Source organism: Acinonyx jubatus, chromosome A3, assembly GCF_027475565.1.
Source record: "Acinonyx jubatus isolate Ajub_Pintada_27869175 chromosome A3, VMU_Ajub_asm_v1.0, whole genome shotgun sequence".
Lineage (NCBI taxonomy): Eukaryota > Metazoa > Chordata > Mammalia > Carnivora > Felidae > Acinonyx > Acinonyx jubatus.
The window spans coordinates 83,788,039-83,811,128 of record NC_069388.1 but is presented as its reverse complement, the minus strand read 5'-3'; the positions used below and the strand labels follow the sequence as shown (position 1 = coordinate 83,811,128).

At 41.8% G+C, this 23,090-nt stretch overlaps 1 long non-coding RNA gene across 1 annotated transcript in view; it reads right to left on the bottom strand.

Annotated features, from left to right (window-relative positions):
* The window catches only part of LOC113603214 (uncharacterized), a 57,177-nt gene that overhangs the window by 17,079 nt on the left and 17,008 nt on the right, over positions 1 to 23,090 (bottom strand). Inside the window, exons 5-6 of the long non-coding RNA XR_003424755.2 lie at positions 17,050 to 17,425; positions 1,163 to 1,348 (exon numbers count right to left, since the gene is read on the bottom strand). This is a non-coding gene — a long non-coding RNA (uncharacterized LOC113603214). The remainder of the gene's footprint in view (positions 1 to 1,162; positions 1,349 to 17,049; positions 17,426 to 23,090) is intronic.

Genomic DNA, 23,090 nt, shown 5'->3' with positions numbered 1-23,090 from the left:
ATTTAACAGTAGTGATAAAGCTGACACCAACACTTCTTTGCTGTATAAATGCTTAATAAGTACCTCTTAATTCACTTTGTTTCCTTAGTGTTCACTAGATCTTTTGATAAAGCTCAGAGGTATTCACTTTATCACTCTTTCATTAAGCCCGCCCTCCCTCACTCTTCTACTCAAGAGTCAGAGCCACCTGAAGCATTTGTAATATGTAAGCTTCCTGTGATCTCATGGGTTCTTGGAAAGTTGCTAGTTCAGAATATTAAATTCAGAAAATTAACCTCTTAAAAAAACCAACAAGATGTTTTATGCTGTGGACAGAATTATGGAAGTAAAAATTAAATTGAACTTTAGGGGTGCCTGGGTAGTTCAGTCATTTGAGCGTCTGACTTTGGCTCAGTCATGATGTCACGGTTTGTGGGTTCCAGCCCCACAACAGGCTCTGTGCTGACAGATCGGATCCTAGAGCCTGCTTCAGATTCTGTGTCCCTCTCTCTCTTTCTCTCTGCCTTTCCCCCGTGCATGCTCTGTCTCTCTCAAAAATAAATAAACATGAAAAGAATTCAATTGAACTTTAAAAAAGCCTATACCTGCTGGATTTTGGTTTTGTTTTTTCAATTTTCAAGGAAAAATAAAAAATTTGTGAAATTCTTTCTCAGAAAACTTGTGTTTGATGGTATAATTAGAGAGGTTTAAGTCAAGGATAGTAAATACTTCTATCATTAAATCTAAGACGTCATTGATTGTAAGATGATCTGCCACAGAGAAAGGAAAACGCTGCCAGTGAAACCAATGCACACTTCTTATCACTTAGCATTTCTTTAATATTCCTTGAATGGTCTTTTAAACTTAGATCATCCTTATAAAGGAAAATATATACAAAATAAATTTGGTATGGTATGCCTCAGATTTCTGCCTATTCAGAGTCTGAGCCTTCTACATCACCTTTCCATGTTTCCCTTACGGTATTGTCCTTTGTACCACAAAAAATGTTGGTGAGGCAGGATTTCTTTAAAACATGGTCTTTAATTAATTGTCACTTACTCTACAAATTTGGTGTACACATGCCAGCTGTGACAACTGTTGTCATGATTGCTGCCAGCTTACCAGGATCTAGCAGGATCGTTCAGTTATCTATTGCTGTGTAACAAATCACTGGGAAACTTACTATCTGTGCTCCGTGCAGCCTCAGTCAGGCAGCCAGACTTAGGGCTGGAGGATATGTTTCCAATGTAGCCTTCATATGGCCTGCAAGTTGTCAGCTGGGACCTCAGCCAGGCCTGAGAACCAGGGGCCTCTCCACATGGCATGTGCTTCTTCAGACCAATGGTGGCTGAGTTCCAAGGATGAGCATCTGAAAAGAGGAGGCCAGGTAGAAGCAATATCATTTTTAAATAGCTTAGCTTCATAATTCATTTAGTGTCACTTTTGCCACATGATATTAGTTGAGGCAGTCACAAAGTCCCCCCCCACACACCCCCTGTTCAAGGAGAGAAGATATAAATTCTACTTCTTGATGGGGGCTTGGCTAGGTTCTGGACGAGCCTGTGAGACTTAAAATATTGTGTCCATTTTTGGAAAATACAATCTGGCTTGGTGATACAAGATGCATCTCAATTTCAAAGATGTAAAAAAGGAGGGAGAGGAGTGATGGGCTTGTTAAAATTGATGAAATTTGTTAGTTGGAATGCAAGTCCTCTATCCCACTCAACTGCTTACACCCCTCCCTGCCCCTAATTTATTGCAGCCATTATTAATCAATCATGGTACTCATTTTCTCTGAGCCTCACAAGCTTTATTACACAACTAGGAGCTACTACCAACTGTTGGTGATCCCCTGTGGAGTCCAGCTAGTCTCCTGGACCAGGCATTACCTCAGTGTGGACCCCCTCAGTCCTTGGGTCTAGTTTTTGGTATCCCACACAATGATGGGGGTCTCCTGCAAGAGACCATCCATATAAACCAAACATGCAAAAACAAAATGGCACTTCATTTGTATACCATGAGAAGTGAGCCTCTTAGCTACCACAATGCTTAGGTTTGCCAGTAGGTGCACCTTCTGTCAACTTACCTCATGTGCTGCATTGCTTCCTGTGAGGGCCAGATTAGAAGCAGACATTCACAGCATTTAGAAATAATTCATCCAGGCCTCAGTACAACCTAAAAACCCAACTTAGATATTGTGTACATTTTAGTGTACTTGTTTCCATTCTTGTTTAGCATAAACATGTGGCACTTTGCTAGGGGTGGTGGTAAACTATCAAAATATTTTGGTAAGGGATCCCTGGAATAATTCTGATTATGGGGTCTAGGCCCTTCTAGGCAAGTGCTACTTTGTCAAGACATGTTTTCCTTTGGTCACCAGATTGTCCCCTAAAGTAGGTGAAGTAGCAAATAGGCTTTGGATACAAGGCTGGTTTATGCAACCTGAGTATAATATCTCAATCTGCATTCAGTCGCTATGGCTAATTTGGAAAATAAGTGGGCAGTTGGCTTTTAGCTATGTTCCTTAAAAAGGACTGGTTGTTTTTTTTTTGCCCAGGAAGACCTCATCCCTGCAGGTCCACCCTTGTTTTCTTGTGTAGCCCCACCTCATTAATCTGGGTGGGATTAGGCTGCCAGAGCTGCACAGAGCTGCACAGAGCTCTCCCTCAGAGCTGGGCCATGCCCAGCAGTCCCTATAAGCCAGGGGGCCTGGTGTTGCCTCCTGAGAGAGCCTGGGGGCACTGAGCCCATGCTGTTCTTAGACCTGCTGGGATCTGCTCATGGAAGTCCTGTCCCACATCCAGACAGCTGAGGACTCAGGGCTGCTAGGACGATGCCCCCACCCCACTCCACCCACACCCCTCTACGCTGCCTGGAGTGGGGGGCAGTTCTTTGGCCAGTAGAATCGCCCCTTCGTCTGTACCACAGGGCTAGGGTGGACAAGTAGCTGCACAAAAACTCTCTTTTATCCAGATCCTGCAAATCTGTGTCACTGTTTCGGGATCTAGAGGGAAGAAGATCTGCCTGTCCTTAACCTTGAACCAGAAAAGTGGGTGGTTCCTAATCAGAACAACACAGAGAAAGCAGATGCACATTGGCCTCACAAGGCCATGGCCATTAATGTCCATAGGTTTTGTATATTTTCCATCAACCATCAAGTTTGAATGCAGGAACAGATTCTGGCTGTGTTTTAAGTCATAAAGGGAGATTCAGGATAAACACAACCTCTGCTGCCAGGGAAAACACAGATGTCAGAAACAGCTATGGCTGTGACCAAATACAGCTGCATTTATTTATGTAGTAGCACTGAAGCAATTTTCAGGAAGGATTTTTTTAACAACTGAACTTTGTTTCTGGGGGTCCTGATCCAACTCTGTCCTTAAGTCAACTTAAAGCCAGATCATCCAGCAGTGCCCTTCACACAACATTCAATACATATAAATTGGTGATAAAAAAAATTATGAAATTATGGCAAAACCCCCAAATTATTTTTATTTAAAAATAAAATTATTTTTATTTCTCTCTTCCAAACATCTAGGTTGGCAGTCTAGGCTGCTATGGTGGCTTTATAACAAGAGACCTGACCCTATCTTGTTTTTCTACCATCTTCCTTGTGTATCTTTTACCTCATCATCCATCATCACTGGGGCTGTTCCAGCTCCAACCATCACATCCAATTCCAACCATCAAGAAAGTAAGAAGAGAAAGGATACCCTGTCACTTAAAGAATATCACTTCTGCTTTCATTTCTTTGGCCATGTTGGTCACATGGCCACACCTGCCATAGAAAGGTTGAGAAACAGACTTATTCTATGCAATGGTATACTCAACTCACATCCAGGAGTTCTGAGAAAGACAGGGGAATGAATATTAGGAGACATAATGGATTTGGCCAGTGTCACAGAATAATAGTCTAGCATAACACATCCCTAAGTTCTCCCATGAGGTGAAAACCAGGGAGTGATCAATTCATACTTCCTCAGGCTGGATCTAGATCTTGGCAACCAATATACACTTTTGGGAATTGCATCTTCTCCCTCAGCTAGTATAGACATGACACAGTGGAATTACTTGTTTTCCTGACCTGTTAAATCTTTTATTATCCTTTACATACATTTAATGGAAGCCTAGCCCTGTACAAAAATATGAAAGGGAAGTTCTCCCTAAAACTGAAACTGATCTTCTATTCTAAATTTCTTTCCTGGAAAATTTGTGTTTACTTAATAACAAATTGTTTCAAATTCTAAGCACTGCTTCTGTCCACTGGGCAGTGCAAAGACTTGGAATACAACATGAGTGGAACACTTGACCTCATGCATTTCCATAAACTCACAAACGAAACTTGAAGGGAAAACAATGTATTTATGATTCAGTGTATAGGTCTCTGCCTAAAATTACTTTTGTTGGTGACTTAGGTGGATAAATTTTGTGTAGATACAGAAAAAATAATTTGTTAATACTGAAGAACTGTCCCTCACACAAAATGATTTCATCCTTTTTCTATGTGAGAACAACCAAAAGGTTTCTGGCAGATACTTAGGGCTTTCAATTATGCCAAGGTACTATAAGATCTGCCTCTTAACAGCTTTTAGTGAATTGTCTTCCCTCTGGGAAGGAGTCACTCTCTCCTAGGGCTGTGCTTTCTGAATCCCAGGCCTTTGTTACACCTAAAGACCCTGTGGTGTGCTGCCCCCTTGTGGGAAAGTGTGGGCATTGGGGATCACAGAAGAAAATAGATTTTGCCCTTCAGATGCAACTGGAAAACCTTCATTGTTCAATTCACAGCAGGCACACAAGTCAAACTGGACCGCAAGAAAGACATTATCTTATAGAAATTTCTTCTAAAAATGAGAGTATTTACAAGGAGAAAAACACTTTACAGCATGGCTAAGCTTGTACACAATGGATTTATTAGCCAAAACTTGTATAATTAGATTTATTATAGATTCAACCTTTTAGTGCACCATGAGAGCTGACTTCCAAAAGGAAACATTTAGCTTTTTATAAAGTGGGACATTATCTTGTAAAGTAAATAATCTATGCCCCACCTCCTATCACCCATTCATTCTGTAAGTTCTAATTGTTCTAAGTATTTCTAATTGTTCTAAGTATTAAGTTCTAAGTATTTCTCCAAGTAAAGACCTCTTTATACCATCGGCTATCTTCCTGCAAATATTCTAGAATCCCCCCTTCCTTGTTCCATATTTGCATGGGATATAGTCACTGATTTTACAAGCCATTTCTGCACGAACAACTCAATGAGCAGGAGCCCTGCATCTGTCCACTTTTGGCACTGTGACCACACAGCTAAAACAGGCAGCACAAAGTAAAGTGTGGTCAAAAGAGATTCACAATTCTCCCTCACACAAGAGGCTGAAGACACTCACATTTCCTGCTCATTTTAAGTCTTCAACTTTTCTTTCTTCCCCCTAAGAATGCTCCCACTGGGGTTTTTGTAGCAAAACAGAACGTCAGCTCTGGAAGAGGCCTTTGAGTCTGCTGAGCCCCATCCCTCCGTTTGTATACAGACTCAGGAGCTTTGTCTCCTGACCCCCTCATCCAGTGCTCTTCACCCTGCACCACCTGGAGGCTGTTCCATGCTCCATCCACCCCCCCCCCACCCCCCCACCTCCCACCCCCACCGAGAACGAGGGCACCTTTCAGTCTACCAAGCCAGAAACTGAGATCAGGTGCACAAACACCACCACCTTCAGAGGTGATAAGGGTAAGCAAATAAATACCAGGCAGGAACAGAAGCAGAGTTTGGCTCTCAGCACCCTGGAGATAAGTGTTTGATCTGGGCTGAGCATATCCCTTATCTGGTGAGAAACCACATTCACACTCAGAGGGAGCCTGAGCTTGCAGCAAGCACATCTGGAACCCTGTGAGTGCTGACCTGGTCCTCACACTAGCTGAACAATGGATTAGGGGCAACTGTTACCACCCACCCAGGGGTCCCTGAACTCCTGGGAGATCATAAACTAAAGATTCCAAAGAAGACAGAGCCAAAGTTCTCAGCTGAAGAGTCCTGGTGGCCCCAGTCTCTCCTCATCCACTAAGGGCCTCTGGGGCATGCCATGGATTTTCCAAGTCTGCCCAGTAAAGCTTCTTAGAAGTGTCATAAGCCTCATTCTCTCTCTCACCATTCAAGTTACTGAAGCTGAAGAAAACAGTGAAGAATGAACCCAGGGAGAAAACCATTAGCATGTCTCTAAAGAGACTTGACTAAGATGACGTACATACAGATGATAATAGTGACAATAATAGCAGCTAATGTTTACTGAGCATTTACTATATGCCAGGCACTATACTAAGTGTTTCTCCTTCAATCCTCACCACAAAACTTTGAGGTCAGTACTATTGTTGAAATTTACAATTGAAAAATAGGATTCAGGAGATTAAGAGACTTGCTCAAAATCCCACAGCTAGGACACAGGAGATCCAGGAGTAGAAACATGGTTTATCAATCCCCTAGAACCCAGACTCTTAACCTCTTCTTTTTCATATATTGGTGTAAGTTGTTTGATGCATTTTCCCCCCATCTGTTTCGCTACATTAAGGATAAAAGTCCTGTGAAATAGTGTTATCACAGTGAATGGAGCCTTTAGCAGGGATTTTCATGAGAGCAGGAGACATGGAGGGAGCATTGATTGAGTGCAGGATTGGGAGGGGGGCGGGAAGGAAAATGTGTTCTAGCATAGACTGGGCGCTGGCTTCCTTTCCACCCTCGGCACAGCCCTGTTTTCTCCCATTACGCAGGCAGCAGTGGCCTCCCCTGCCTACTCTTTCCTCCTCCCTCAATAACAGGAACCCATTTCTATTGTAGCACACAATAAAGATTATGTTTGCCAGCCTCTCTTTTAGCTAGTTGTGGCCACTACGGTGAGCACGGGCTTGCACTACAGGGACAGCAGAATACAGAGCATGAGGAGCCTGGGGACAGATGGTGGAGAACCATCACACCTGCCTGAGGCTGTTTACCCTCAACTTCTTCCACATGATGGACAAATGTACTTGTTTTGTGTTTAAGTTCAAAACTTGGGATTTTCTCTTGTATGCATGGATACCTAGTCCTCACTATTAACTTTTTTTCTTCTTTTTATAAAGGGATTCCCAGAATCCCTCTCCTGGCCCACGTGACATGAAAACATACAGGAAAGGGAATTCTGGTAAGTGTAGTTCAGCCTAGCCAGGTTGGGATATTATCAAGCTACCTCAGGTAGCTCATGGAACTGAAGGAAGAGCTGAAGAATCAGGCTGTGGACAGGAAAGAAAGCAAGGCAGCTCTGGGGATCTGGCAGATGACACTCCTATTTTCTCTATGTCTCAGAGTCACCTCCATCTGTATTCCCTCCTTGTACTGTTCAAATTCTCAGGACACAGTCTCATCGGCTGGTGAGATCATGTGCTCATGCCTTGACCAGAGGAGAACAGACTCCTTGATTGACTGTCCAAATAACAATCCATGAAATGGTGGAGTGGTGGTCCCCCAGAGGGAAATCAAAGTGCTATTTTAAGAATAGGGGTGTGCATGCCGTAAAGGCAGATACAGTGGATACCCATTGCACCTGTTATTGGTCTGGACTGACTGCATTTTCAAGCAGGCTCTCCCTACATGGTAGCTGAAGAGACCGAGTGTATATCAGCTCAACTGAGCAGCCCCTGTGGGCAGAAGGCATGTTCCCCTACCAGATCCAGTAGAGATCTTGGGATCAAGGTTCATTGGCCTTGCTGGCCCCAGGGCTTCCCTGAGCTAACTTGTGATGGTCAAGGACAACAAGTGCTCCCATTATTTAGGCCCAAGCCCACAAAGTCCAGACAACGTGGAGAAGATTGGGTGGTTCCTATACCAAAGTGAGGCTACTATCACTACAAGATACAGGGGAATGGCAACTGGGCAAGCCAAAACAGCATGCTTGGGGAGGCTTGGCCACAGCCCTGCTCTTCACATGCTGCAGGTCTAGCTTGAGGCCTGTACTTGCAAAACCAGCAACTGAGACAGCCTCCTGCAAATCTAAAAGGTCAGACCTATGAGGAAACCAGCACAGAAGACACGAGAGCATGAGTAAGGAAAACAGAGTAACCAGGATGAGGGTGGGCAGAACCCTGAAAAGCATATAGAAACAAAGACCTCAAGATCCCTGGGTGGGGAACAAGCATACATAATTGTTTGATGTTGGATACAACAGCAGACATCACCAACCGATAAATAACTTGCATAAGAGTCATTCCAGTAATAGCTGCAATTCTCAGCCCATGGACATTCTCATTAGTAACCATTGGGGAAGACCTGGCTACATTTCTGGGCCCCCTGGGCCTCCTGCCCTCATAGCTCTGTCAGGAGCAGCCTGAGTAAGCAAGGAGAAAAATGGGACCTGTTAATTAGTGTAGCTCCCATGTGCCTGCCTGCCATGGGGAAAGGACACCCAAGAGGGCCTCGTCCCTCAGGCTGGGCTGTTATTTACCAGGCCCAGTGAGGCCCGAGGCAGGAGCACTCCAGTGACCCTGGTGCTAGTCTCCAAGGAGAAGCAAACTCTGAAGCAAGATGCAAGGCAGTGCAAACCCAGTGAGTCAAGCACCCAGTGGCAGCCACGAGGTCTGCTCTGCATACAACAGGTAAAGGCCTCTTAGAGAGGTTATTCCAATCCACATGCCAGGGCTCCTCCCCTCTAAGCATGATCACCTGTCCTGGGATGTTGCTGGGCTTTTAGTTAAAAACCCAGAAAAGTGCCAGGCAGACCCGGAGGAGTTGGTCATTCTATCCACCTTCTAGGACTGAAGTGTCCTCTGACAATTCAGAGGAGCTGACCAGGAGGAGCTTGAGTGTGTATGTGAGGGGAGAAAAAGTCAACAGGGATAATTTGGACTTTGCTCACCCATGCTTTGGGGGCCTTAAAAATAAGGAAGGAAGCAAAATTGTCTGCCTGGTTTGTCATTCACTTCAAGGCAGGTGACACCATCTTTGCCATCAAAGTACTTGCAAGCTAAGAGAGGTGTCCCACAACAAATTCAGAGGGGAAGCAAAAATGCTGCTCACAGATCATTCATGGTCCAAAAAAGCATGTGCTCCCAGTCAGATAAAGAGGAAAATAATTACTAAAATGTTGTCAAGGAGGGAGACCTGCCTCTTCCTTGACGCACAGGTCCTGTCAGTAAACTGAACAGATACTTTCCTGAGGATCTGATATGTGTCAGAAGAATTATACTCTTTTATTATGTAATTATTCCCACTCCAGAAAGTAGAGGTTATTATCCCCATTCTACCGATGAGGAAACCAAGGCTCAGAGCAGTTGAGCAAATTGCTTCAGGTGACACTGCTAGAATGTAGTAGATCCAGGACTTCCCTCAGTTCTTCTGCTCTGTATCTGGTGTCCCTTCTCCTGCAGCAGGCTAAATAAGTCAGGTACTAATACATTACTCACAACAGAGATCCCCTGGGTTTGATTGCATTGACTGTGAACCTTTGACGCACTTGCTTTCCATTTGACAAATTCTACAGGACCTCATGTAGATGAAGAAGGAATTTTATTTGCTGTCTTTGCCAGTGAAAGTGGGACTTGGTTTGGGACTCAGGCACTGTCCGTGACACCTGTCATCTGCAGGGTGGGTGTTCTGGATATGGGATGGGAGAGGACCCTGGGGGGGGAGGTGATGGGCCATTACAATGGTCAGGAAGGATCCTTTGGGGATATGTGAAGAAGTCAGTCCTGCTTGATCCTCACCAGGGACAGGAGCAGACTCAGTTGCCAATAAAGTCCCATTAATCTTTAGAAGGCTACAGCCATCACATTTATTCAATAGCAAATATGGAGTGTTACGCTAACCGGACCATAACTTAGAACAGTAGTCTCTAAATTGTGCCTTTTGTATTCATCACTGTAATAAAATTGTCTAATTGGAAAAGTCCATATTGACAAATCAACAGGAAGCACATTGATTTAATAGTAGCTCTGAATTATTAATTCTGCAATTTTTTATTCCATAGAGCTATTACATTTTCATCAGATGGACCTTCTCTTAAAGAGGGCCAAAGGGTTATTCTGAAAAATTCCTGAGACTGAAGTAAGGAAGTTTTATGAGTGCTGTGAAAAGCCATTTGGCTTTTTGTATGCACTGCTGTGTGTGTGTGTGTGTGTGTGTGTGTGTGTGTTTCTAGACTGATTTTCTTAGGTGATCTGAGCCAAAGATGGGAATTTAAAGTTTGCTCTGTTAGTTCTGTGGACTGAGATTACCATTTGGGGAAGAAGAGATGGGAATCGATATAAAAGATCACATACCTGGCCACACTAACCCCTCTGAGGACAGTCCAATTTGGGCACAGGCAAGCTTACTGTGGTGATAATCCATAGCACATGACTAGGCCCATAACAAAGACTGGCTTATGAGTTAAATGATTGAATGGGACACTGTTGGTTAGGAATTGCATTCCTAACTGCATGTGACAAAGACTCTTGAATATAGTGGTTTATTCTCTTATATAATGGCAGTCAAGATGCTGGCAGTCTAAGGTTGTGTGGTGAAACCACATTATTCAGCCTCCTTTCTTTCTTTTCTTCAATCCCTAGCACATACATCATTTCTAATGTTCTTCTCTATGGAATGCTAGCCATAAAACCACTGCAAGGACACCTGGGTGGCCCAGTTGGTTGAGCATCCTACTCTTGATTTCCGCTCAGGTCATGATCTCATGGTTTGTGGGATAGAGCCCCATGTCAGGCTCTGTGCTGACAGCGTGGAGCCTGCTTGAGACTCTCCCTCTCCCTCACTTTCTGCCCCTCCCCTATTCGTCCACATGCATGCTCTCTCTCTCTCAAAATAAATAAATAAACATTAAAAAAACCCCACTACATATGTTGGAAGAAGGCATAAAGGCAGAAGGGCATAAAGTGGCATAACTTCCAGTAAGCAATATTGCACGATATTCTAGTAACATTGCCACTCACAGCTCAGGGTCCAGAGATAGTCATGTGGTCATACTTCACTGAAAGTAAGGGTATGAAGTGTAGCCTTTAGGTAGGCATACCACCATTCTGAAATAAATTAGGGAATCCCTACTCAGGAATTAGGGAAAATGGACATCAATTTTGCATTAGTAGTTACAAAAGTAGTATGGCTTTTGGGGGAGACAGATCGGCAACATCTACCAAAATGTTAAATATTCATATTCTTTAAACTAAAAAAAAACTATTTTCAATGCATTTTTTAGAGAGAGAGAGTGCAAGAGGGAGAAAGAGAGAAAGAGCGAGAGAAAGAAAGAGAAAATCTTATGCAGACTCCATGCTCAGTGCAGAGCCTGTTGCGGGGCTTGATATCATGACCCTGGGATCATGACCTGAGCTGAAATCAAGAGTTGGACACTCAACTGACTGAGCCATACAGATGACCCTAAAAATTTTATTTTTAGAAGTCCTTTATATATATTTACTCTCACATATGTAAATACACAAAAATGTATATATGTGCTTATTATAGCACAGCACTATTTATAATATCAAAAAATTAGAAACAGGGGGTGCCTCAGTGGCTCAGTCGGTTAAGTGTCTGACTCTTGACCTCAGCTCAGGTCATGATCTCATGGTTCATGAGATCAAGTCCCACATCGGACTCTGCACTGGCACCGTGGAGATTGCTTGGGATTCTCTCTTTCTCTCTGTCCCTCCTCCACTCTTTCTCTCTCTCTCTCTCAAAATAAATAAACACTAAAAACAACTGGAAACAAACTAAATATCCATCAACAAATTGTCCAAGAAACTATAATATACACTATGGGATATTATGGAGCTATGAAAAAAGAGTAAGATGACTAGAAGTACTGACATGGATATGAGGTATTACTAAATTAAAAAGCAAGTTGCAGAATACTACACATATTATAATAAGTGCAATATTATCTCATTAGTAGAGTTTTTAAATGTGTATTTAGTTATTTTTTGAGATAGAGTGGGCAAGGGAGGGAGGGAGAGAGAGAGAGAGAATGAGAATGAATCCCAAGAAGAGCCCCGACATGGGGCTTGATCCCACAAACCGTGAGATCATGGCCTGAGCAAAAATCAAGAGTTGGATGCTCAACCAACTGAGCCACCCAGGTGCCCCTAGTAGAGTTTTATTATATATATTTCTGGAGGTGTATCAAAATCTTTGTGGACAGAGGAAGGAGCCTGTGTTATTTGAAAGAGCTGCCACTAGGGCGCTTGGGTGGCTGTTGGTTAAGCATCTGACTTCAGCCCAGATCATGATCTCACAGTTCATGAGTTTGAGCCCCACGTTAGGCTCTGTGCTGACAGCTCAGAGCCTGGAGTCTGCTTCGGATTCAGTCTCCCTCTCTCTGCTCCTTCCCCAGCTCACACTCTGTCTCTCCCTCTCTCTCAAAAATAAACAAACATTAAGAAGAAAGAAAGAAAGAAAGAAAGAAAGAAAGAAAGAAAGAAAGAAAGAAAGAGCTGCCAGAAACTCTAAAAGAGAGAATCATAGTTAATGACTGTGAGCTGAACCCCTGATAACAGATAAATGAGTGGAGTCCATGGTCAGAGAAAGTGTTACCAATCTGGTTTTCAGAAGAGTTCTGCTTGTACCAAATTTTCACCAAAATGTTGGGTAGGCCAATCAGATGTAAGGTCTCTGTGGCACGTTTTAATGATGAAACTGGGGTGATTCCTGGCAAGATGATGAACAAGATATCCTGATGTACTGCAATGGTGCTACATCGAGGGGACGACATGCTTTTTAATACACTGACCTCTCACCAGAAACAAAGGGAACTTTCCAATGATAATAAGCAAAAGAATAACATACAAACATGCATAGTAAGCTAAAACCAGGATCGAGAAAGGAAAGAAAACTGTAAATTTGGAAGATAAATGCCAATGCCAGTCACAAATGCAGGGACTGGAAGCTAAAGTCACCCTGCTCCTGGAGCCCATTCCCTCATTAAGAAGGTTAAAGCTGTCTCCTATTGGTGGTACATATGACTCTAGGAATAAGTAAATGCAAATCCATTTCGGACAAGGGTGTCATTAATTCAGGTTTACACGATTCTCACAGATTATGTAAAACTAAAAAAAAAAAAATCACAATAAAAAATTACCAAACAAGACATAATGATTATATCACTTAGAACTAAATGTAACATCACATGGCAAAAAACCCCAAATAATGGTGGCTGAAACATGTGTTTATTTGTTTTCATATTAAACAAACCAAGAAGTAGGTATTCAGGGAAGGTTTATCACAAATTCATCAGGGACCTGTTTTCTTATGGTTCATGAACCCTCTGAGATCTTGGTTATGATCATTATTCTTGTGATCCCAGGTGGCTGCTGGAGCTCCAGCTATCCACATTCCAGACCATTATGGAAGGAAGGACAAGAAAAGCATAACTATTCTCTTTAAAAACATATTTGGAAGTTGTACATAGCACTTCCACCTGGAACTTATTGGCAAAATTCTAATCCCAAAGGTCACATCTGGATGTCAAAACAAAAACTAGGGAGTTTAAACTGGCTGGCAATAAGTATGGCTAAAAATTAGTATTTTCATTCCTAGGAAGGAATGGAAGAATGGATACTTACTGACCACTAGCAGTCTTTGACATAATGAGTATATAGTAGGCTGAAAAATGGGCCCCCAAAATATCCCAGACCCAATCCCTGGATCCTGTGAACATTACCATGAAAAAGGGGACTTTGCAGCTGGAAACTAAGATTAAGATTGAGATGGGGCAATTATCCTGGATTATCCAAGTAGACCTTAGATGCAATCACAAGTATCCTTATAAGAGGAAAGAAGGAGATTTGACTACAGAAGTAGGACATGTCATGATGGAAGCAAGAGGCTGGAGTGATGCAAGGCAGGGGTCCCAAGCCAGGGAATGAGGGCAGCCTCCAGAAGCTAGAAAAGAGAAGGAAATCGATTCTGCCCTAGAGCATCCAGAAAAAAGCAGCCCTTTCAATACCTTGGCTTTAACCAAGGGATTTTGGACTTCTGGCTTCCAGAAATGTCAGAGAATGAACTTGCACTGTTTTAAATCACTAGTTTTGTGATCATTTGTTATAGCAGTTATAGAAAACTAATAAAAAGAGTCAGAAGAAACAAAAACCAAATATAGTGCTCCTTCAAGAGTTCAGATGTTGTAATGATCAGATACTGTAAACACTTTATTTTTAATTTTTATTTATTTTTATTTGAGAGTGAGAGAGGCAAAGGGAGGGGGAGGAGAGAGGGGGGAGAGGGAGGCAAGGAGGGAGGGAGGGAGGGAGAGAGAGAGAGAGAGAGAGAGAGAGAGAGAGAGAGAAAATCCTAAGCAGGCTCCACCCTCACCATGGAGCCCAACATGGGGCCCAATCCCATGACCCTGAGATCATGACCTGAGCTGAAATCAAGAGTTGGATGCTGACCCAACTGAGGCAGCTAGGTGCCTCTGGAAACACTTAAAAGAAAGTTCAAATATAATTTAAAGATAAAAAATTTTCATGTTAAAAATGTGTGTGGAAGAGACTATCAACAATGACCTAGAAATCAGAAATGGAATCCATTTCAGAAATGAAAAATTATAATGTTTTTATGAATAACAAATGGATGGGTTAAACAGAAGATTAAAAATGGCTGAAAAAAGAATTGATAAGCTATAGAAAAGAGCTGAGGAAATTATCTGTAAAACTGTGCAGAGACATGGGGAGATGAGAAGGATGACATATAAGTTAAACAGTATGGAAGGTAGAAAGGGCAAGAGAGGAGAGACAATGTTTGAGGTGATAAAATATGATGAAAGCCATGAATCCACAGTTACAGGAAGACCAACACATAGCAGGCAGAATAAAAAAAAAATCTACACCTACACACATTTTTGTATGATTCCACAAAATGCCAAAGATCTTAAAAACAGCTGGAGAAAAAGGATCACCTATAAAGGAAAGGCAAGTGGGGTGACAGTCGACTTCTCAGTAACAACAAGGGAAAACAGACCAATAGAATATCTTCCAGCTCATTAACATACTGTCAAAATGAGACTGTAGTTCAGGAAAGGTATTTTTTTTAAAAACAAGAGCTAAATAAAGATATCTTCAGAGTACAAAGAATGAGATAATTTACAATGAATGGTTCTTAACTAAATGAATTTCTAAAGGATATCATTCAGGAAGAAGAAAAATTATCTCAGTAGGAAGGTCAGAAATATAAGCAGGAATGATAAGCAAAAATACCTGGCAAACATGAAGGCTAAACTGAGGTAAATGTGAACAAACATTATCTGGATATGATTAATAATATAATACAAATATAATAATATAATGATATATAAATACAAGTTGAAATCAAATGAGATACTACCCACCCACTATCTTAGCAAACACGAATAAGCCTGACAATACCTAGTGTTGGTGAGAATGTGGAACAAGGACTCCTACATATGGCTGAAGAGTGTGGACTGGTGCAAACACTTCGGAAAATAATTTGACTCTGCAACACCCTAGAGAAATTCTTGCACATATGGACTTGATGACAAGTTCAAAAATGTTCATAATAGCATTGTCTGCAACAGCAGAAACTGGAGACAATCCAAATGCCCTTCAATGGAGAATGTACAAATAAACTGTGGTCTATTTTCACAAATGGAGTCCAGCAGTGAAAACGATGACAGCACAGTCAACTGACACAATAGGGATGAATTTTAGAAACATGTTGAATTAAAGACATTTTTTTTTTACATTTATTTATTTTTGAGAGACAGAGTGTAAGCAGAGGAAGGGCAGAGAGAAAAGGAGACACAGAATCTGAAGCAGGCTCCAGGCTCCAGCACAGAACCTGACGCGGGGCTCAAACCCACGAACTGTGAGATCATGACCTGAGCCGAAGTCAGACACTCAACTGACTGAGCCACCCAGGGGCCCCTAGAAACATAATGTTGAATTTTAAAAAACGTAAGTCATGAGAGATTATGTATAATATGATTCTACTTTTTAAAAGCTCAAAATCCACACTAAAACTATAATTTTAAGGATATCTACCTATGTGGTAAAGGCTATTTTACATGCCTAGAGGATGATAAACACAAAATGGTGATTTCTTCAGGGAGTTAGGCTGGAGATGGAATGAATAGGAGCAAGTAAGTCACTTCAAAGATATTGGTAGTGATGGAGCTTTAAAGTTGCATGGTGGCTTATGTTATTATTATGCTTTGTAACATACATGCCTTATTTATACACTTTATGCATCAATTATTACACAACAAAATAAAAAAAAATAGTGAGGGTCTGGCTCAAAGCCAGATTGCCTGGGTTTCAGGCCTGGTGCTACTACTTAACTGGTTGTGTGACTTTAGGTAAATCCCTTAACCCCTTAAATCCCAGGATTCTCACCCTTAAAATAAGGACAATGATAGTTCTTATCATCCAGAGTTGTTATGAGGTTTGTATAAGATAATGCTTGTAGAGCACTTACTAAGTGCTCAGTAAATGTAAGGAGCAGTTATTGTGATTACTCTTATTTTGGTCACTGTGTGCAATTGAGCTCTGCCAGTGTGCAATCCAGTCAGCTTCACCTCTACTTCCCCAGTACATCTCCTTTTTCATGCCCAAATCCTTACCCTCTCCTCCTACTCCCACATACAAATATGAGCATGGGCAGCATCTAGAACTTGTCTGACAGAGCATTTAAAAGCACACATATGGATGCCAAGAAGGGAATCCTAAGCATGAAGAGACAGAATATTCTTTGTGTTAAGGCCCAGCAGATGTGGCTTTTGCTTCAGAATGTGTTTGGATGGTTCTGTTTGGCTCTTTATAAAACTCTGAATGACTAATGTATAAGTGATGCATCCTTAGGGTTGCAACCAGGACATTCAACTCTGACTAAATAAAACAAAAAGGCATCCCTTTAGGGAGATTTGGATGCTGATAGGATCTGAATGGGCTGTGGAAAATGCTTCCAGAAGTGGGATCCCTGAGGAATAATGAAGGCACAGTTGATCAGGGCAGTCTGACAAACCCTGCTAGAATCCTGGCAGCAAAAGTCTTGAGCTGAAAGTTCTGTTTCATTGTGCCTTAGGGAATGGAGAAAAATAAGTACAAACTCACCCTTTCCCTCCACTTTCTTCTTTTTTTAGTTCTCGTGTAGCACAGGCCGCTTGCATCTGGCTCAGGAACTAGGCATTTTGCAACCTGTTTTGGAGTGGTTCCCTTTGTGTTCTCTGGAATTGCAGCTGGTTTCCTTGGCTGGAAACAAAGATGGAAAGAGAAGCTCATATCTAGCTGCCTTCACTCTCCTCCAATCCCCTAACTCAGTAAATACAATCCATGGCGTGATGCCTAATGTAGGCCTTCTGTCCATGCCTGCTGGCTCCCAATTCTTTCTCAGACTTTTGTCTTCTTTGGCTACTGCCACTGTTTCATGCAATGGGTTGGTCTGCATCCCCCTAAAAGATGTGCTGAAGTCTGTATTCGTCAGGGTTCTCTAGAGAAAAAAAAAATCAACAGGAAGTAATAGAGATATATAGGAAGAGATTTATTGTGAGGGACTGGCTCACATGATTATGGAGAATGAGAAGTCCTGTGATCTGCAGTTGGCATGCTGGAGGCCCATAAAAGCCCATGGTATAGTTCCAGTCCTAACATGAAGGCTTGAGAACCATGAGCATCAGTGTCACTGGACAGGAGAAGATGGATGTACCAGTTCAAGCACAGAGAGCAAATCTGCACTTCCTCTATATTTTGGTCTAGTCAGACCCTCAACAGGCTTGATGCCTACCCATAATGGGGAAGGCAATCTCCTCTACTCAGCCCACTTATTCAAATATTAATCTCATCCAGAAATACCCTCACAGACATGCCTAGAAATAATGTTTAACCAAATATCTGTATATGCATCCTATGGCCCAGTCAAATTGACATGTAAAATTAACTATACTCTGCCTCCCTGAAGCCTTACAACCTAGAAGTTAAGTCAATCATTAACCCTATTTTGTAGAAGAGGAAACAAAGGTTAAGGGTTTAAGTAGCTTGTCTGAGGTGACCCAGCTATAAAGCAGTAGAGCCAAGATTCAAGCCAGCATATCTGGCTTCAGAGTTGGTGTTCTTGGCCCACTCAGTTGAGGCCCATCAAAGGTGAGGGACTGCAGTTGACCCACAGAATCTGTCTTAGTTGGCAGCTGTGCAATAGCCTTCATGGCCTCTCTGTCATGGTCCTTTTCTCAAACTTTGGCATATATAAGAATCATTTGGAAGAGAGGCTCAGCCACTCATGCAAATTTCTATCCTCCCAGAAAGTCCCTTCTAGTAGGTCTGGGATGGGGCCCAGGAGTCTGCATTTTGAACCATGTAGCTCTATAGGATATCTGTCCAGTCAGGAATTACAGGATAAACTTACCTTTTTTTTTTTTTTTTTTTTTTTTAAGTAGGCTTCAACTTGGGGCTTGAACTCACAACCCTGAGATCAAGACCTGAGCTGAGATCAAGAATTGGATGCTTAACCGAGCCATTCAGGCAGCCCAGGATAAGCTTACTTTTAGACAGCATGTTACTTACCTTTTCAAATAATAAGCTGATGTGGTTTTAGGTGAAATAACCTTTCAATTAAAGCAAAGGATCAAACTGTTAATCTGAACAAAATATAATACATACATTCCAGGAAGTCCAAAGGCTGTTCAAAAGGTCTGAGAAACAGGTGGAAAATGGAGTATTGTATCTTTTTCAAATTAAAAATTGGACTCATTGCTTTAAATTTAGAAATATTTCACTTGAAAACACAACTGAGCGTATTTTTTGAAAAGGGAACATCTGTTTACAAGTTTATCTTATCACTACCAATTTCTGAATATATTGCATTTTGTGTGGTCTCAGACCACATCTTTTGAAAAATGTATTTATTTCCATGCCCCTATGGTCCTATCTACAGGCAGAAAGAACCATACTCTACAGGTGTGAGGCTGCTCCACACCTAGGGCCATTGTAACATGGATCCGGGAGGATACTTTCAACGAGGTAAGTGTTGTTCACCGTGTTGCAAACAGAATTAAGAGCCTCTCTATTACTCTTTCCGTAGGAGGAGATTGCATTAATGTCCTGTCCAGATTACATTTCTCCTGGGCTGGTGACTAGGACATTTCTTTGTCCAGATAATTGGTAGTTATATACTGCTCTTCTTGCTTGTTTAACCTCACTTGCTCTACCTACTTCTTCCTTCTTCCCACTGACAAACCTAGCCTTTATTGACAGATATAGTTTTCTGAAAAAAATTCCCAGGCTGGATACTAGGTTGGTGACCAAAGGGTTCCAGCCCAGCCCTCTCTTCCCACTAATTCTCTTCCCCTACCCCCAACCCCCACCATCATGCTCCTTCCAAAGAAAAGTATCAATGCAGTTGGAAAATCTTAAACCAATTAGATTTTAAACCAATTAGTTATTAAATTGGGTCTCTTAAACCTTAATGAGGGTAGCTGTAAGTTTTAACATTTTACTTCAAGCCTATATATGATTTATTTCATACCTACTAAGTGTCAGACTGTACAGGGCATCAACGTGAATAATCATATTTGGTCATTACAACTGACCTGCAAGGCCGACAACTGTGTTCAATTGTTTGGAAGCTTTTGTTCTAAACTATTTTGTTCTTTTTTTTTTTTTAATTTTTATTTATTTTTGAGAGAGAGAGAGAGAGAAACAGAGAGAGCTTGAGACAGGGAGAGGGAGAATCTCAAGCAGGCTCCACACCCAGTGAAGAGCCCGACATGGAGCCTGATGTGTGGCTTGATCCCACAACCCTGGGATCATGACCTGAGCTGAAATCAAGAGTCAGACACTTAACTGACTGAGCCACCCAGGCGCCCCTAAATAATTTTGTTGTTAATCTCATTTAGGGGCGCCTGGGTGGCTTGGTCGGTCGAGCGTCCGACTTCGGCTCAGGTCATGATCTCACGGTCCGTGAGTTCGAGCCCCGCATCGGGTTCTGTGCTGACAGCTCAGAGCCTGGAGCCTGTTTCAGATTCTGTGTCTCCCTCTCTCTCTGCTCCTCCCCTGTTCATGCTCTGTCTCTCTCTGTCTCAAAAATAAATAAACGTTAAAAAAAAAAATCTCATTTAAAAAGTAGTAATTTAAAGGGGCGCCTGGGTGACTCAGTCGGTTAAGTGTCTGACTTTGGCTCAGGTCATGATCTCACAGCTTGTGGGTTGGAGCCCTGTGTCAAGCTCTGTGCTGACAGCTCAGAGCCTGGAGTCTGCTTCGGATTCTGTGTTTCCCTCTTTCTCTGCCTTTCCCCCATTTGCACTCTGTCTCTCTCTCTCTCTCAAATAAACATTAAAGTTTTTTTTAAAGTAATACTTTAATTTTATATAGATAATACATGCACAAAATCTAAAGGCAATTGAAAAAGCCAATCCAAAATGAGATGTAGTATAAGTGCAAACTGCACACTGGATCTTGAAGGCTTAATATGAAAAAAAAGAATGTAATATGTCTCATTAATAAGTTTTTTTAAAGTTTATTTTGAGAGAGAGAGAGAGAGCACACATGAGTGCAGGGGAGGAGACAGAGAAGAAGAGAGAGATTCCCAAGCACTCTTTGTGCTGTCAGCACAGAGCCTGATGAGGGGCTCGATCTCATGAACCATGAGATCATAACCTGAGCTGAAATCCACAATCAGACGCTTAACTGAGCCACGCAGGCACCCCTCATTAATAAGTTTTTATACTGATTAAATGTTGAAATGATAATATTTTGGATATATTGGGGCTAAGTAAAATCTTCTGTTAAAATTAAATTCACCTGTTTCTTTTTTTTTTTTTAATTTTTAATGTTTGTTTTTGAGAGAGAGACACACACAGAGCACGAGACGAGGAGGGGCAGAGAGAGCGAGTGAGACACAGAATCCGAAGCAGGCTTCAGGCTCCAAGCTGTCAGCACAGAGCCAGAAGTGGAGCTCGAACCCACAAACCCAGAGATCATTACCTGAGCCAAAGTTGGATGCTTAACCGACTGAGCCACCCCGGAACCCTGTGTTTCTTTTTTTAAAAAAATGTGACTACCAGAAAAATTTAAATTACATGTGTGACTTGTGTTGTATTTCTACTGGACAGAGCAGTGCTGAAATAGGAAGAAGAAACCACCCCTTTGCAGACTCAAAGGGAAGACTTAAGTGGAGGCAATGGTGCATGACAGGTGACATAGAACAAGCTCTGGTAAATAACAGGGAGGGGATCAATTAATATTCTCTATTTAACATTTAGTTCCTGTTAAGGATGTAAAAGTTGACATTGAGACCATGGCTTGTCTTCTACCTTCAATCAGGTATTCTGCTTTCACAACAATGGCACTTAGTGTTCAAATCTATCAGAACTCCTCAGCGAGCCTCCGCCCCCAATCTGAGCATTGTATGCCGCCTGCAGAGACTCAGTCCTCAGTCACAATCTTGAGGGATTTAAGACTACTTCATTTCATTCCCAGAGCCCTTTTCCTTTTATGAAAACCTGGCCCACTGACACTATGAGACCTTATTTAGAAAACAAGCATACAGGCATATCTTTTAAGATAAGGAAATCTAAGCCTTCCATATATAAATGTTTAGTTGGTTTACAGTGAGCCTAAAGCTGAAATCAATATAAATGGTGTCTTGGATAGAATTCCTTAGAAGCAGAGCTTGACACAGGGACTTGGGTACACATGATTTACTAAGGCAGTGCTCTTTAGATAGATAGGTAGGTAGGTAGGTAGGTAGGTAATTAGAGGCAGGAAGACAAGGAAGCAGGATAAGGAAGGGGAGAGATCTGAGCATGAGCATTGCCTAGGTGAAATCTAACCTTGGCCTGATCCATGGTGGGTAGTCTCTGGAGCCATGCTGTCCAATAAAAGTTACTGCTATGTTGGGAATGTTCTATGTAATTGGCACTGCCCAGTATAGTTACCACTAGCTACATATAGCCATCGAGCATTTGAAATGTGGCTAGCATAACTGACAAACTTAATTTTTAATTTAATTTAATTTAAAGAGCTACATACTGCTAATGTCTACTGCATTTGGACAACGTAGTGCTGGAGTATAAGCCTCAAGACAGAACAGGGAGGAGGAGGCTGGCCCCTTGTGCTCTCATTGGCTGTGGGCTGCCCTAGCCTTGGTGGGAGGGTGGATGGGGCATAATTTCCCAGGCAAGGCTGTTAGCAGGGGACATTCACACTGCTGATGAGTGGGTATACTGGCCAAGTAAAGGTGATGAGGTGCACCCCAATGCCCACTACATGTTAGTTCTCAACTAGATCTCCTGACATCTTATTTTCATCCCTCCTCATGGACTCTCCAAGAACTGAATTGTAGCCATAGAATAACCTGAAGCCAACAGCTGGCCATGTGCTTCATGCAGAACAAATCTCCTAATCCCCAGAGCTGTGGGTTCCTCTCCACTCCATTCTCAAATCTTCCCTGGCAATTCTACTGGTTTGCTGGTCCCAGGAAGAGGGTCATCATGTTTTGCATAGGTATGCAGAAGGAATTTTTCTGTGGGCTTCTGATTATTAGCTTTTTCAGCCATAGAGAGGAACTCTATTTGATTTTACAATATCTACTACAATCTTTGAGATGGCTAACCCAACAGCTCTAAAAAAAAGAGAAAAAACAAAACCAACTTTGCCCTTTTCTATGCTTAAGTGTCATAGATCTGAAGTTATAAATGAGGAAACCTGAGTTCATGTTTTATTTATACCTATTACATATAATTTATGGTGTTGGAAAACATATTCATCTTAATTTATGCAGGAATTAACTTTGGTAGAGATTAATTTTGAATCTATGGCCCCTTCCTAAAGTATATCATCTCTTTTCATAATCTTGGCTTGCAGACAGAGATGGTAGTGAGTGGGGGAGAAAAAAAGAAAGAAAAACAAAACCATAAACAAAACCAAAAAACTTTAAAGGGGAAACACTTTAGGTCCTTAAAATGAGAATAACATGTTTTAGAATTAGGATACCTTCAGAATTCACAGAATTTAGAATTTACATAATGGTTCTTTCTATTGAGTTCAGACATCCAGTAGGTTTTAGATGAAAATACATAAAACAGAAGAAAATAAAAAATAGGACCTTGGCACATATTAATACTTAAGAATTTAAGAATTCTGAAATATTTAATCAGTAT